This window comes from Canis lupus, chromosome 2 (assembly GCF_048164855.1).
Source record: "Canis lupus baileyi chromosome 2, mCanLup2.hap1, whole genome shotgun sequence".
NCBI lineage: Eukaryota > Metazoa > Chordata > Mammalia > Carnivora > Canidae > Canis > Canis lupus.
Window position 1 is genome coordinate 18,012,476 of NC_132839.1, and position 16,480 is coordinate 18,028,955.

The 16,480-nt window shown below is 35.4% G+C and overlaps 1 pseudogene; it reads left to right on the forward strand.

The window, feature by feature from the left end:
- The first annotated feature begins 2,258 nt into the window (after positions 1-2,258).
- On the forward strand, positions 2,259-2,359 carry LOC140623742 (U6 spliceosomal RNA; annotated as a pseudogene).
- Positions 2,360-16,480: the final 14,121 nt, after the last annotated feature.

Consider the following 16,480-nt stretch of genomic DNA (forward strand, 5'->3'; position numbering starts at 1 on the left):
AGTTTCAAAATTCAGGGGAAACAATCCCATTAATCGAACCTAGACCCTATGATCAAGCCCTGGCTCCAGCCAGAAAATAACATCTTTCTAATATCCAGTCATGTATAATTAAGTGTTTTGAAAAGACCACATGGCCCAATAAAGCTACAAACTCTGAATACAAAGCATGTAGAAAATAGTTGCTATATATAGACTCACAATAGATCTCTGGTGGAAAAATTCTTGTCCTTTAGAATAACATCCTGGAATTCTCCCTCAAAGAGATGTGACAGGCTTACCACCTTACTTTACAATTGGTAAAGGTAACTGTCATTCTCACCAGCTATACAGACTTTGTCAATGAGATTACTACTCTGTATCCAGTTATTTTCCCCTGCATGATGTATCCACAGTGTTTTAACAGATGTTTTAATATCTCTCTCTCGCTCTCACACACACACACACATATACACATGCATTTTGTGATGTTTGTTTTCAAATAATTTGTACAAATTTTATTGTGTTGTTAGTCTTTTACGTGGAGTTTAGAGAATCTTTATGTATTCTGGAAGTGAATTCTTTGTTAAAATATGTATTTTGACAATATTTTACCCCAGTTTGTTTTTATCCTACTTTTATTTTGTTAATAGTATCTTTTGAGGATCAGATTTTTATTTTCATAAAGTTTAACTTATCATTTGTCTTTTACAGTTGTTTTCTGTGACCAGGCTAATTAATCCTTTTAGTTATATTTTCTTCTCAAGTCTTTACAGTGTTAGTATTTATATTTAGGTCTATGATTCAGTTCAAATTAAATTTTGTGTATATGTAAAATGGATATCAAGTTTTGTTTCCACACCCAAATGGATATGTAGTTGTTCCAGCACTATTTATTGAAGATATTTTTCCTATGGAATATTTTTGACATCAGATTTGAAATGAATGAATCACATATGTGTTTGTCTTTTTCTCAAATTTCATTATTATAGTGATCCATTTCTTTTCTTTAAATAGTGACACAATTTCTTAAATCCAACTTTTTAGTAATCTTAATGTCTATTGTAAGCTTTCCTACATTATTATTTTTTCTTCTTTAATTTTGTTTTGGCTATACAATGTCACTTGTAAAAGTGGATTTTAGAAAGTAACTATAAATTTTAGAACAATTTTTCAATTTTCAATTTAAAAAAGTTAGATAAGTTTATGGCTGAGGTGTTCAATTTATTGACCAATTTGGGAAGAAACTAGGCTAAAAATACCTGAACAGCATTTTGTCTTTGATTCCAAGAGCATGGTATATCTTTCTATTTATTCATTCATTCAATTTTTAAAGTAAGTTCTGTGCTCAATGTGGGACTTGAACTCATGACCCCAAGATCAAGAATCACATTCTCTACTGACTGAGCCAGGCAGGCTCCTTTTTTTTATTATTTAAACCTTTATTTTCTTATAATTATGCCCCCCTCAAAAATTATTTTATTTTACTTCCCATTTGTTTTCAAATATGTATTTAATATATGCATACTGATTCTTAAATCCAGTTTAATTCACTTATTAGTCTAGTAATAACTTCAAACAGTCTATAAATTTCAATGTAGACAATGTATCATCTTTATAGAAGAACAGTTATACTCCTTCCTTTACATTTGTTTACTAATTCCAACATCGAGATATTGTTGTCTGGGTGACCTTCTATTATTGTTTTTTCTCTTGACTACATGTCACATGTACCTGTTTCTTTACAGGTCTAGAATTTTCTCCTGCATGTGGAACATTTGAATGATAGATTCTGTCATATATTAGTTACCTCCGAAGAATTCTGGGTTTTGTTGTTGTTGTTGTTGCCCTTTGGTTTTTGTCTTATTCGATACCTAAATTGGTAGGACTCCAACTCAAAACGTAATAAACCTGCCATGGAAGGCAGCTGATGTCTTTGCTAATTATTATTAACCTTGTACCTATTCCTTTGTACTACTGGACTTTACCCACACAGGTTTATTCATATACCAGCCAACAATTTAGACAGAGATGACACATATATTTGAGCCCCTCCCCGCACCATGACTCTTTTCTCTCCTTGATTTTTTTCCCCTCACTTTCCAGCTTTCCTGCAAATTCCTCTAACCAGTAGGAATAAGTTTTAATGAGATTTCTGCTCAAATTTAACCAACCTTATATAAGTTAAACTGGGTGGTACCCTCTGGGAGAAGAGGACCCACACAGACAAAAGTAAAATTTATCCAGTGTACTTTCCTTTCCTAAAGGGTATAATGCCATGCTTGCTTCAGCAGCACATATACAAAATTGGAATGATACAAAAAAAATTAGCATGGTCCCTGTGCAAAACAACACGCAAATTTGTGAAGGGTTCCATGTTTTTAATAGATATGCAAAAAATAAGGAGAAAGAAACTCAAGTAAATTACTAAAGAAACCCAACAAATTGTGACTGAAGAGAGCAAGAGAATAAAGGAACAGAGAAAAACTACCAAAACAAACATGAAACAAGTAACAAAATGGCAATAAATACATACATACCAATAATTACTTTGAAGGTAAATGGAATAAATGCTCTAATCAAAAGACAGGGTGAAGAAATGGATTAAAAAAAACAAACAAGACCCATCTGTACAGAAAGGCATTTCAGACCTCAAGACATATGCAGATTTCAAAGTGGAAGGATGGAGAAGCATTTATCATGCAAATGGATGTAAAAAGCAAGCTGGAGTAGCAATACTTATATTGAAGAAAATAGACTTTGAAACAAAGACTATAACAAGAAACAAAGGAAGACGCTAATCATTCAGGGGACATCCAAACAAGAATATATAACAATTATAAATATTTCTGCACACAACATGGGACCAAATACTTGAAGCAGTTAATAACATACACGAAGGAACCAATTGATAGTAATCCATTAAAGGTAAGAGATTTTAGTATTCCACTTACATCAATGGGTATATTATCCAAACAGAAAATCAATAATGAAATAGACACTTTGAGTGACGCATAAGACCAGATGCATTTAATAGATACATTCAGAACATCCCATCCTGAAACAGCAGAATATATTTTTCAAGTGCACACAAAACTTTCTTCTAGAATACATGACATAATAGGCCAGAAAAATAAGTCTCAACAAATTCAAAAAAGATTAAAGTCATTCCATTTATCTTTTCTGACCACAATGCTATAAACTAGAAATCAACCACAAGAAAAAAATCTGGAAAGACCACAAATACATGGAAGTTAAATAACATGCTACTCAACCATGACCAGGTCAACCAGAAAATCAAAAAGAAAATTTAAAAATACATGGAAACAAGTGAAAATGAAAACATAATGGCCAAAAATCTTTAAGATACAGCAACCACTGTTCTAGAGGGAAGTCTGTAGCAATGCTGGCTACCTCAAAAAGAAAATTTTCAAATAGGAGATCCCTGGGTGGCTCAGAGGTTTAGCGCCTGCCTTTGGCTCAAAGCATGATCCTGGAGTCCTGGGATCAAATCCCACATCAGGGTCCCTGCATGGAGCCTGCTTCTCTCTCTGCCTGTGTCTGTGCCTCTCTGTCTCTCTCTGTTATGTGCCTCTCATGAATAAATAAATAAAATCTTTAAAATTTTTTTTCAAATAAACAATCTAAACCTTACTCCTAAAGGAATTAGAAAAAGAATGAAACTCCAACAAGCAAAACAAAGATAATAAATATTAGAGCAGAAATAAAACAGAAACAAACCAAAGACACCAATAGAACAGATCAATGAAACCTGGAGCTGGTTCTCTGAAAGATTATTAGAATTGATAAACCTTTACCCAGACTCATCAAAAAAAAAAAAAAAAAAAGAGAGAGAGAGAGAGAGAGAGAACTACAGAACATTATCTATGATGGACATAGAATAATTTTCAACAAAATATTACTAAGATGAATCCAAAAATGCATTAAAAAAAATCATTCACCATGATCAAGTCGGATTTATTCCTGGGATGCAAGTGTGGTTCAATGTTTGCAGATCAGTCAACATGATACATATCCATAGAGGAAGGATAAAAACCATATGATTATCTCAACAGAAGCAAAAATAACATTTGACAAAGTAAAACCTCCATTCACGATAAAAACCCTCCACAAAGTAGATTTAGAGGGAACATACCTCAATGTAATAAAGGCCATATATGAAAACCCACAGTGAACATCATACTCAATGGTGTAAAACTGAGAGCTTTTCCTCTAAGGTCAGGAGTAAGACAAGGACGTCCATTTTCACCACTTTTATTCCACATAGTAGTGTAAGTCCAAGCAATAACTATAAGACAACAAAAAGAAATAAAAGGCACCCAAATTGGTAGGGAGAAGTAAAACTTACAATATTTGTAGATGACATGATACTATATATAGAAAACCCTAAAGACTCCACCAAAAATAACCTACTTGAACTGATAATCGAATTCAGGAAGGCCATAGGACATCAATTCAATATATAGAAATCTGTTGCATTTTTTTAAGTTTTTATTTATTTATTCATGAGAGACACACACAGAGAGAGAGAGAGAGAGAGAGAGGTGGGGGGGGGGGGGCAAAGACACAAGCAGAGGGAGAAGCAGGCTCCATGCAGGGAACCTGACATGGGACTTGATCCTAGGACTCCAGGATCACGCCCTGGGCTGATCCACTGAGCCACTGGGGCTGCCCATGTTGCATTTCTAAACACTAATAATGAAGCAATAAAAGGAGTAATTAAGAAAGCAATCCCATGCACAACTGCACCAAAAAGAATAAAATACCTAGAAATAAATTTAACCAAAGAGGCAAAAGAAAAAAAAAAAAAAAAAAAAAAAACAAAGAGGCAAAAGATCTGTACTTTGAAAACTATAAAGCATTGGTGAAAGAAACTGAAAAGGACACAGACAAAGGAGAAGACGTTCCATGTTCACTGGTTGAAAGAACAAATATTGTTAAAATGTTACCATACTAACATTTGGTTACCATACTAACCAAAGCAATCCACAGATTCAATCTCTCTCAAAATACCAACACCATTTTTCACAAAACTAGAACCAATAATCCTAAAATTGAATCCCTGAATAGCCCAAAAACAATCTTGAAAAGGAAAAACAAAACTGGAGATATCATAATCCAGGTTTCAAGTTACACTACAATGCTAGAGTAATCAAAACAGTATGGGACTAGCACAAATATAGACACACAGATTGATGAACAGGATAGAAAGCCCAGAAACAAACCCACAATTACATGGTCAATTTTTGATAAAAGAGGCAAAAATATGCAATGAGAAAATGTTTCTTCAACAAATGGTGTCAGGAAAACTAGACAGCTACATGCAAAAGAATGAATCTGGACCACTTCCTCACACCATACACAAAAATAAACTCAAAATGGATTAAAGACCTCTCAGGTATAAAACCATAAAAATCCTAAAAGAGAATACAGGCAATAATTTCTGACACTGGCCATAGCAAAATTTTTCTAGACAAGTCTCCTGAAGCAAGGGAAATAAAAGCAAAAATAAACTATTGGGACTACCTTAACATAAAAAGCTTCTGTACAGTAAATGAAAGACTCAACAAAACTAACAGAATGGGAGAAAGAGATTTACAAGTGAATTATCAAATAAAGGGTTAGTATCCAAAATATATAAAGAACTAATACAACTCAACACAGAAAAAACAGGGCAGCTCAGGTAGCTCAGGGGCAGCCCGGGTGGCTCAGCAGTTTAGTGCTGCCTTTGGCCCAGGGCATGATCCTGGAGACCTGGGATCAAGTCCCGCTTCGGGCTCCCTGCATGGAGCCTGCTTCTCCCTCTGCCTGTGTCTCTGCCTCCCTCTCTCTGTGTCTCTCATGAATGAATAAATAAAATCTTAAAAAAAAAAAACAATCAAAAAACAATAAAAAAACAATCAAGAAATGGGGAGAAGACCAGCACCCTGGTGGCTCAGATGGTTAAGTGTAGGGTTCTTGATTTCCAGTTCAGGTCATGATCTCATGGGTTGTGGGATCAACCCCTCAGTCAGGCTCCACATTCAGCAGGGGATCTGCTTCAGAATCTCTCTCTTCCTCTGCCTTTTCTCACCCCATGAGCTCTCTCTCTCTCCCTCTAAAATAATATAAATCTTTAAAAAATGGGCAGACATGAATACACATTCTCCAAAGAAGACATCCACATGGCCAACATATACATGAAAAGATGCTCAATATTTCTCATCATTAGGGAAACGTAAATCAAATCTCTAATGACATATCACCTAATACCTGTGAGAATGACTAAAATAAAAAATACAAAAAACAGTAAGTGTTAGTGCGGACGTGGAGAAAAAGGAACCCTCTTGCACTGTTGGTGGGAATGCAGACTGGTGCAGTCACTGTGGAAAACAGAATGGAGGTTCCTCAAAACTTTTAAATGGTACTACTCTATGACAGTAATCACACTACTGCATAGTACCAAAACAATACAAGAATGCTAATTTGAAAGGATATATGCACTTCTATGTTATTGCAACACTATTTACAACTGACAAATTATGGAAACAGCCTGAGTGTCCATTCATAGATGAATGCATAAGCACATACGCACATGCACAAACACAAGAATATTATTCAGCCTGTACAAAGAATGAAATCTTGCCTTTTGCAACAACAGGGAAGGAGTTAGAGAGTATTGTGTCAAGAAAAATCAGTCAGAGAAAGACAAATACCACATAATTTTACACATATCTGAAATTTAAGGAACAAAAAAAAATCAAAAGAAAAGGGGGTGAGAGAGACTAACCAAAAAAGTGGACTCTTAACTATAGAGAACAAATGGATGGTTATTAGAGGGGAGTTGAGGGAGAATGTGTAAAATAAGTGATGGGGATTAAGAGCAATGAGCACTGAGTAATGTATAGAAGTGGTGAATCACTATATAGGATGCTTGAAACTAATATAACACTGCATGTTCACTATAGTGAAAATAAAACTTAAAAACTTAGGAAAAAGGGTATAATGTCATCCTATGTCTATTTTCAGTCATCTTTCACTATCATCAAAAATATATTTATGTATATTTCCTTACTAGTTTATAATTCTGGGCAGTCTGATTAAAATACTCTGATATTATTGAAATCACAATCCCCTTATATTTTTATATTTGTTTTAATAGTTTTCTCAAAAGTGTGATTTTTTTGGTTACTTTTTCATTCTTTAATGAATTGGAAAGTGGGCTTCTCTAAAAGATATGTTCACTTACAATTCTTGACTTTATTTGGAGAAAGGGTCTCTGCAGACATATTAAGGATTTTGAGATAATCATTCTGGATCATCCAGTTGGGCCCTAAGTACAGTAATGGGAGTTCTTATAAGAAAAAGAAGAGGGAGGGATGCCTGGGTGGCTCAGTGGTTGAGCATCTGCCTTTAGCTCAGGTTGTGATCCCAGGTCCTGGGATCGAGGCTCACATTCAACTCCCCCCAGGAAGCCTACTTATCCCTCTGTCCATGTCTCTGTCCCTCTCTCTGTGTCTCACATAAATAAATACATTAAAAAAAAAAGAGAGAGAAGAGGGAAATTTGAGACCAATAGAAGAGGAATAACTCACACAGAGTCCGAAGGAGATATGTAAGTTACACAGCCACAAGCCACTAAAACCTAAAGCTACCATAAAAGCCACAAGAATCAAGTAAAGATTTTCTTCTAGTGCCTTTGAAGGGAGCACAGACTTGCTGATATTTTGATTTCAGATTTCTGGCCACCAGAGCAGTGAGAAAATACATTTCCACTGTTTTAAGCCACTCAGTTTATGGTAATTTGTTACAAACTTCCTAGAGAAAGGTGTAATCAGTTTTGGGCTCCTATAACAGCATACCATAGACTGAGCATCTTATAACCAACAACATTTTATTTCTCATAGTTTCAGAGCTTGAAAGTCCAAGGTCAGGGTGTCAGTATGGATTTTGGTGAGGGTCCACCCTTTTCCACGTTACAAACTTTTTATTGTATCTTCACATAGTATACAGGGCAAGAGAGCTCTCTGGGGTCTCTCTTATAAGGAACTAATTCCACTTTTATGAGATCTCCCTCATGACCTAATCACTTCCCCAAACCTTACCTCATAATGACATCACAATAGCGGGGTTAGGATTTCAACATATAAATTTTTTTTGGCGAGAGGGTGGCATAAAAATTCATTCAATTGCAGAAACTAGTACAATATTTTTAAATGAGTAATAGAAAGTTAAGTACTGGCTCTGTGTGAAAAGTAGCAGGTTTTGGTTGAGGTGTATTATTGTAGGTTGATTCATTATTCTGTGATATTCAATTGCCAGAAAGGGAGAGGGCTTTTACCATAACCTGAACCAACTATTTTAGTTTTCTAAGATTTTTTAATATAAATTATCTAGACCAGAATACTCAAATATTTGTCCGGAAGACAAATGACTATCTCTGAGATTCAGTCTACAAGAGACTGATTGTCTTTTTTTTTTTATTTTGGTACAATTTTTCAGTCCTTTTCATGTCTCAGTGCACTTTCCTTTAATAACTAAGGATTCACATAATAACCTAGAATTCAAGATTTGTGACGGTTCCTTTTCTTACCACCCACCCCTTTTTTGTTCTCATTTTAAGGTGTCTTGAAAAGGAACCGATTTAAATAGGGCCATTTTACCATCTTAGGGGGAAATACTGCTAGATATTTAAGTGTACATTCAAAAAATCTTGCCTTATTTTATGGATGAGAGAACTGAAATCCAGAGGCTTTAAGTAACTTATTCAAATATACATAACCAGTGAGTGGCAATTCCAGATTTCTAATGCAGATGTGATTGCACCATTCTTAGAAATTCTCTGCTTCACATTTTTCCAGCAAACAGTTGAGTACCAAATATTGGCTAGTCAATAAATACAAATACATAACATTTTTCTAGGTAACATGAAAAGTTAGAGGAGGTATGATATTGTGTCTCTCCCTCCAAAACATCTATAGTTAAATAGTGCCATATAAGGATATTAGGAAATGTTTAATTTCTATAGAAATTGAAAATAATTTATACACATTTTGTGTCTAATTGAATATCCTGGAATATGTGTTTTATATGAGTAGTAATATCCTACAGAAAATAACTATAAACTGAACCCTAAAATATTTGTCATTTGTTGACAACAGATTTTCTGTATGTATCCTACCTAAGGGTTTTGTGCTCTAAGAGCCAGACAAAGCCACCGCACTAGTTCTGACAGCCTAAGTCTGTCTGCACTGTATCTGAATTTATTACTCACCATTTGTTATACTGCTAATAAAAACAGTATAAAATACTATCTTGTCACATTAAATCTGAAAAAGAAATCTTGTTATATTTCAAGAAATGATTTAATATTTTATTACCTAAAATACTGGTGTAGAACAAAGTTTACCACCATTCCTGCGGGCTGCTAACTAAATATTGATTGGGGCAAAAGTTGCAACATTAACTGCATGGGAAAGGCTTTTCAACTTATAGTACAAAAGAGTACTGTGTGTTTAGGTGCCTTATGACTAAATCAATAAAGCCCAGCGAAGGATCAGAATCCCACATATTTTCAAGTCTAACAATGATGCCTCTAGCTATCTATAGTACTTGAATATCTTTAAGTTATTAATGTAAAGGACCATCTTAAAAAGTAAATAAATGGAAATGCAGAATGGAAATAAAGAAATCATATCCTTGATCATATCTTTTAAAAAGTTATATTAAAATGGCAGTACTATAGTAATTTAGTTTAGAGAGAAAATAAAGCTGTTATATTTCTAGTAAGCCATTAAATAACTGGTTTTTGTTCTTTAGATTATCTGTAATTGAGACAAAATAATAGGTTTTATCTAGAACTGACTTAGGGTATTTTAGAAGTCAAAAATAAAGCAATCCTTGAAACTAAAAATCCTAAAATATTTCTTAAAGACTGCTCTTCATTTTCCTATACTATTGTTATCAATACACCAAAATATATTAAGATATAACACCAAATTTGGTAGTCCTTTTTCAAATACATGGAATCAGGATTCAAAGCGAATGACTTTCACAGTATGACTATTTTCTTATCCCATATCTCTTGAAGGCTTTTTTGATGGCAGGAAAGAACTGATTGTTCTATAATATTCAAGCATCCTGTAATACAGTAAATGAAAAAAACTGTTTCCAGTACCACCTTCTAGCTTAAGTTAAATATATATGTGTGTATTTTTTGGCTGCAATAGGAAACCTCTAGAAATAAAAAAATTGTCATGATTTTCAGAATGCTCATTTTATCAGAGAGAGAATAACATTTCCAGGAAAACTATTCAGTATTTAATTCCCTAAATGACTATTTAGAAATCACCTATGATTTATCCATGTACTTATTTTTTTTCTAAATGTTTATTTTACTTTCACTATACTAATTTCCTGTTCAACTACTCTAAGGTCCTTTTTTTTTTTTTTTAAGAGTGTATTTATTTATTCATAAGAGACACAGGCAGAGGGAGAAGCAGGCTCCCTGTGGGGAGCCCAATGTGGGACTTTATCCAGGGAGTCTGGGATCACACCCTGAGCCAAAGGCAGAAGCTCAACCCCTGAGGCACCCAGGCCTCCCAACACTCTAAGGTTCCTAAGTCATTTATTAAAAAATTAGAAAATTGCAACCAAAAAAAAAGTTAAGCATTACGACTCCCAGTTCTTATCCTGGGACAAAGGCTGGCATAGTGATAATATTTGAAAAAATTAGAAAGAAGGAAAGAAGAAAGGAAAAAAAAGGAAGGAAGAAACTAATAAGATCTAGAATTTCCAGTGAGAATGTGAGACATCACTGATAAATAGCTTAAATTTACTTTGCAAGTATCGCATACCTATTCCTCTGTTAAAAGGAGCAAAGAAAAATCGACTGACGCTATTTCCCCCAAGACTTAGGTTACCTCATCTAAAATGCTCTTCTTAGTGGGCAGCCGGATGGCTCAGCGGTTTAGCACCTGCCTTCAGCCCAGGGCGTGATCCTGGAGACCTGGGATCGAGTCCCACGTCAGGCTCCCTGCATGGAGCCTGCTTCTCCCTCTGCCCATGTTTCTGCCTCTCTCTTTCATGAATAAATACATAAAATCTTTAAAAAATAAAATGCTAATAGTGATTATTCCCAACACTGGTTGTCTAGAAAAGAGGACAGAATGACCTCAGTAGGTAAGTTAGCAGTAGTACGAGACAAAGTGGCCTTTAAGATTCTGTTGGAATGCCACTCAAAAAGACTCTGCTTCTAAAACCTTAAGTCTGTATTTGTGTGCATGTGTGTAGCTTATGTGCCTCGGTTTCAAATGACCTACTCTATGCCAAAAAGGAAACAGAAGAGTTAAATCAAGTACATCTGAATCATTATGGAATTAAAAGTGGATATATCCACAAAGGTACATTAAGGAATGCACGTTGTTAAAGCTCACATCAGGTCTGGAGCTCAGAGCCACAGTGACTTTGTCTATAAATCTAGAGAAGGCATGGCTATTGTTCCTCTATCCATCCTCATCCATACTTTGAAAGAAATGATCATCTTTTACTCTAGTCTTTACTCTTGTTTTTTCCTAACAAGATCAAAGCAGGTTTCTTCCCACAAGTTTCTAGAATGCACACAGGTGAGGATTAGACCCAACCTACATAGGTCACTAATTAATCAATCAGATCACCACCCCATGACCACTTGCAAACCAGTAACCTTCTATTTTCTTAATATTTTAGTTGCCAAATTTGACTTTGCCTCATAGTAATAAAGCCTCTCTCCCAGAGTGCAGCTTATATAGCTCAAGAACCTAACCAGGTTTGTCAGTGACAAACATGTTTCTGTATTTGAGGTTTTCAGATTGTATGATTTAAATACCCAAAATGCAGTAGTTAAGAAATTTTGAGTCTGTGTTCAACTCTGTTTTTGAGCCATGAAGTCTTGAATACTTCCAACAGACTTCTGCATAGCACAAATTCTTGTGAAACTGCTGTGACAAATCGCATGCTTGCACTTTGGGCATCTAACTTCATAAAAAACCTCTCTTCCCCCTTCTCCCCATTTCAGTAAATTCTTAAAAGTGGGAAATCATTTCTTCCTAAATATCTTTAAAAATGATCTAGGAAAATACATGGGCTTCAAAGGTGTGGGACAATTTCCAAGTTCTGCTCCTTACCAGATCAGGGATTTTTTTGAGGGAGAGAGTCGATTTGTACAGATCTCAAATCCCTTACCTCTATAATAATTATAAAATAACAGACTCATTTCCAAATTGTTGTGAAGGCTGAGGAAATACTGTAGGTGGAGAGACCAAATACTGTGTCACATTACCTTCTGTTGTTTATAGTGTCTGAATCAGACCCAATAGTCCCTATTTGACCAGAAGGTAAGTGTCCACCACCTACTCCACCTATAAGCAGTAGACCAATCATTAATTTCTACTTCAAACCAAGGCTACTGGAACTAGCCTTTGAGAGAGCAATAGTTTTTAAACCAGTATGTCACATTTAGCAAATGGGGCATGCAATATCTCAATTCCCATATCTCAATACCTCAACTGCAGATGGCCTCTCTCCAAATTGAAGGATAACAAAGATAGACTTTTCTTTATTCAGAACAGCCTACCTTGTTTGATTCTCAGAAAAATCCCTTAAGAGCAAGTAAAATTTACCTAAGGTTACATTAGATTTTAAAGTGTGACTCTGAATTCAGTTGGCAACTTAAAGCTCTTTTCTCTTATTAAAAACTGTATTTTCCCTCAAAATCAAAGAGCTGTTCCCTGAAAGTAATAAAAAGGTCAAGTTTGGGATAGAATGATTTCCATCAGCCAAAATATCAAAGTTTTCATGCCTACCCTTATGCCAGAACACTTAGAAATAAGGAGTTAAGTGGTATAACTCTAATATTGTTAATTCTTTCAATTATCTTTTTCTTGAGCAGCAGTTCTTAAAGTTAGTGAGAAAATGCTTAGTGGTCCCTAAGAGCTATGAGCAGTCCAAGACGAACTCCCTTTTCTGATCACATACCTGTGTAAGAATGAATTTTCTTTCAATACTTCAACTAAAGCAACATGTCACCAGAATGAATGCAGAAATAGATATGAGAATTCAGATGTCTTCTCATAAGCCAGACATTAAAGAAACTGCAAAACTTTAAACAATGCCATTCTTCTTGCTAATTTTTGGCTTTCAAAAATAAGGCTTTTTTATTAAAAAATCTTTTATTTATATTAACAAATAATCGGTTTCCTATGGCTGTTATATATAAACTTTTTTTAAAAAATTTCTGATTTAACCTCTAGCTGGTTATCAATGTATTGTTAAAAAAAAAAACCCAAAACCTCATATGTGGAATTTAAGAAATGAACAGATGAACAAAGGGAAAGGGAAGGAAAAGTAAAATAAGATGAAAATAGGGAGGCAAACCATAAGAGACCTTGAACCCTAGAAAACAAACTGCGGGTGGCTGGAGGGGAGGTGGGTTGGAAGGATGGGGTAACTGGGTGATGGGCATTAAGGACAGCAGTTGAGATAATGAGCACTGGGTGTTATATGCAACTGATAAATCACTAAATTCTACCCCTGAAACATACAGTATATGTTAACTAAATGGAATTTAAATAAAGAGAAAGAAAGAAAGAAAGAAAGAAAGAAAGAAAGAAAGAAAGAAAGAAAGAAAGAAAGAAAGAAAGAAAAAAAAAAGAAAGAAAGAAAGAAGAAAGACAGACAAGACCACAAGCTCACAATGGCATCATTGAGGCTGAATCTTCAAACTGGAGCTTAATACCTAATCTAACTGCATTTTTAACCTCCCCCAGAAACTTACTTTTCACTATTCAAGAATTTTCCCGTAAATACCATTAAAGTAATCTGCTACAGGGGCCTTCTCCAACCCCCAGAGGAAGATGAGGTAAATCTGCATAATAAATGCCCTTGTTCTTCCTCCTAGGGGAAAGCAACCATGCCTAGAAAAATCCTTTTCTTTTGCTAATAACTTTCTCATCCCACCCTCCTGTAAAAACCCTCCATTTTGTACTCCTTAGAATCCCCCTCTACTTGCTAGGTGGGAGGCTGCCGGATTCCTGAATTGTTTAAGGAAGCCAGTAAGTTGAATTTAGTCAGTTTCCATTTTGTATTTTAACAGTATACATAATACATACACACAAGCCTGCTGGGTGTCCTCAATAATTTAAGTATTTAAAGGGATCCAGAGCAAAAAGTGAGTGTTCCCATATTCAAACAATCCGATGCCTACATTCAATCTTTTTCATATTTCTTCTGCCAAAGGCTCACATCTTGAGGCACATACAATCAAAATAGTAACAACACCACATAGCTGTACAGAAATTTGTAGTTTTGGGATCCCTGCGTGGCGCAGCGGTTTGGCGCCTGCCTTTGGCCCAGGGCGCGATCCTGGAGACCCGGGATCGAATCCCACGTCGGGCTCCCGGTGCATGGAGCCTGCTTCTCCCTCTGCCTGTGTCTCTGCCTCTCTCTCTCTCTCTCTCTCTCTCTGTGACTATCATAAACAAATAAAAATTTAAAAAAAAAATTAAAAAAAGATATTTAGAAATTTGTAGTTTTAAAGTGTTTTTATATGTATTACCTTATTAAAACACAGCCTCATCTGTCAGATGAACATAGTTATCATTTGTAATTATTTTGAAAACAGGATAACTTTGATACAAAATGGCTAGAGTATCCTCATAGGTAGCAGTGTTGAAATGAAAGATGAGATCCAGTGGCCTTTAAACTATAAAACCTATAATTAAGGCTACAATTCAATCATGAGGCACACCAAACACATGTTCCCCATTCCACTCCCAAGATTAAATTTTCATCTATAAAGGCAAACCTCTGAGAAATATACTTTCTTGTTCTTAGTGTAAAGTATGTTTACTCAACTTAGTATAGTGTAAAGTATGTTTACTCAACTCAGAGTATGTTTACTCAAATAAAATAAGCTTCTAGAAAGATTGAAATAATCCATATCTTTAGCAGCAATTCTTAATGGGCTTAAAGTTTACCATGCCATTTATTCCTACCTGTGGAAAAATTCTAATCTCCATCCTTGTTCATCATATTGTATCTTAGTTGGAGGCATAGCAAATTGGTAACTGCTATGCACTCGTATTGCTATGACTCTGAATTGGTTTTTGATTTTAATATTCATGACAAAATATTACTTGGTTTTAGCATCTCACAGAGACCTAGATATCTGGGGTATTAATTCACAGAGTGACCTCAGATTGTACCTCTGGTGGTATAAATACCTAAGTTACGTAAGGTAACTTCTTACGTAAATACCTACCTAAGTTACATAAGGTAACTTCTAGAGAAGATAGTTCTCCTGTTTTGAGTGAATTTAATGTTTTCCTGAAGATCTGTAAATTCTGGGAGGTAATATGTAATATGGTTTTGTTACCCCATAATATAATTGATGAGGGAACAGAAGGCTATCTGAGGACAAACCACAAGCTGACACCCCCCAACTGAGCCCCCCCCAACCCAGAGTGGGGATATGTGTGGCATTTGTCAGGTACTCCTGGCTGCCCTAAAACTAAGGGAAAGGAAAACAAATAGTTAATTTATAGGGTTAGTCCTCTAGACTATAGTCTATATAGTCCTCTAGACTGGAGTCTCCCAGAGTTTACAAAATGTCTTAGTGATTTACAAGATAAAAGCATTCTTATCAATAACCTAACTTCTAGAAGGAAACCCCCAACTATCTTTTTTTTTTTTTTTCACAGTTTGATGTGTTTCTTTTTTATTTATTTATTTATTTATTATTTTTTATTTATTTATTTATTTATTTATTTATTTTTTTTATTGGTGTTCAATTTACTAACATACAGAATAACACCCAGTGCCCGTCACCCATTCACTCCCACCCCCCGCCCTCCTCCCCTTCTACCACCCCTAGTTCGTTTCCCAGAGTTAGCAGTCTTTACGTTCTGTCTCCCTTTCTGATATTTCCCACACATTTCTTCTCCCTTCCCTTATTTTCCCTTTCACTATTATTTATATTCCCCAAATGAATGAGAACATATAATGTTTGTCCTTCTCCGACTGACTTACTTCACTCAGCATAATACCCTCCAGTTCCATCCACGTTGAAGCAAATGGTGGGTATTTGTCATTTCTAATAGCTGAGTAATATTCCATTGTATACATAAACCACATCTTCTTTATCCATTCATCTTTCGTTGGACACCGAGGCTCCTTCCACAGTTTGGCTATCGTGGCCATTGCTGCTAGAAACATCGGGGTGCAGGTGTCCCGGCGTTTCATTGCATTTGTATCTTTGGGGTAAATCCCCAACAGTGCAATTGCTGGGTCGTAGGGAAGGTATATTTTTAACTGTTTGAGGAACCTCCACACAGTTTTCCAGAGTGGCTGCACCAGTTCACATTCCCACCAACAGTGTAAGAGGGTTCCCTTTTCTCCGCATCCTCTCCAACATTTGTTGTTTCCTGCCTTGTTAATTTTCCCCATTCTCACTGGTGTGAGGTGGTAT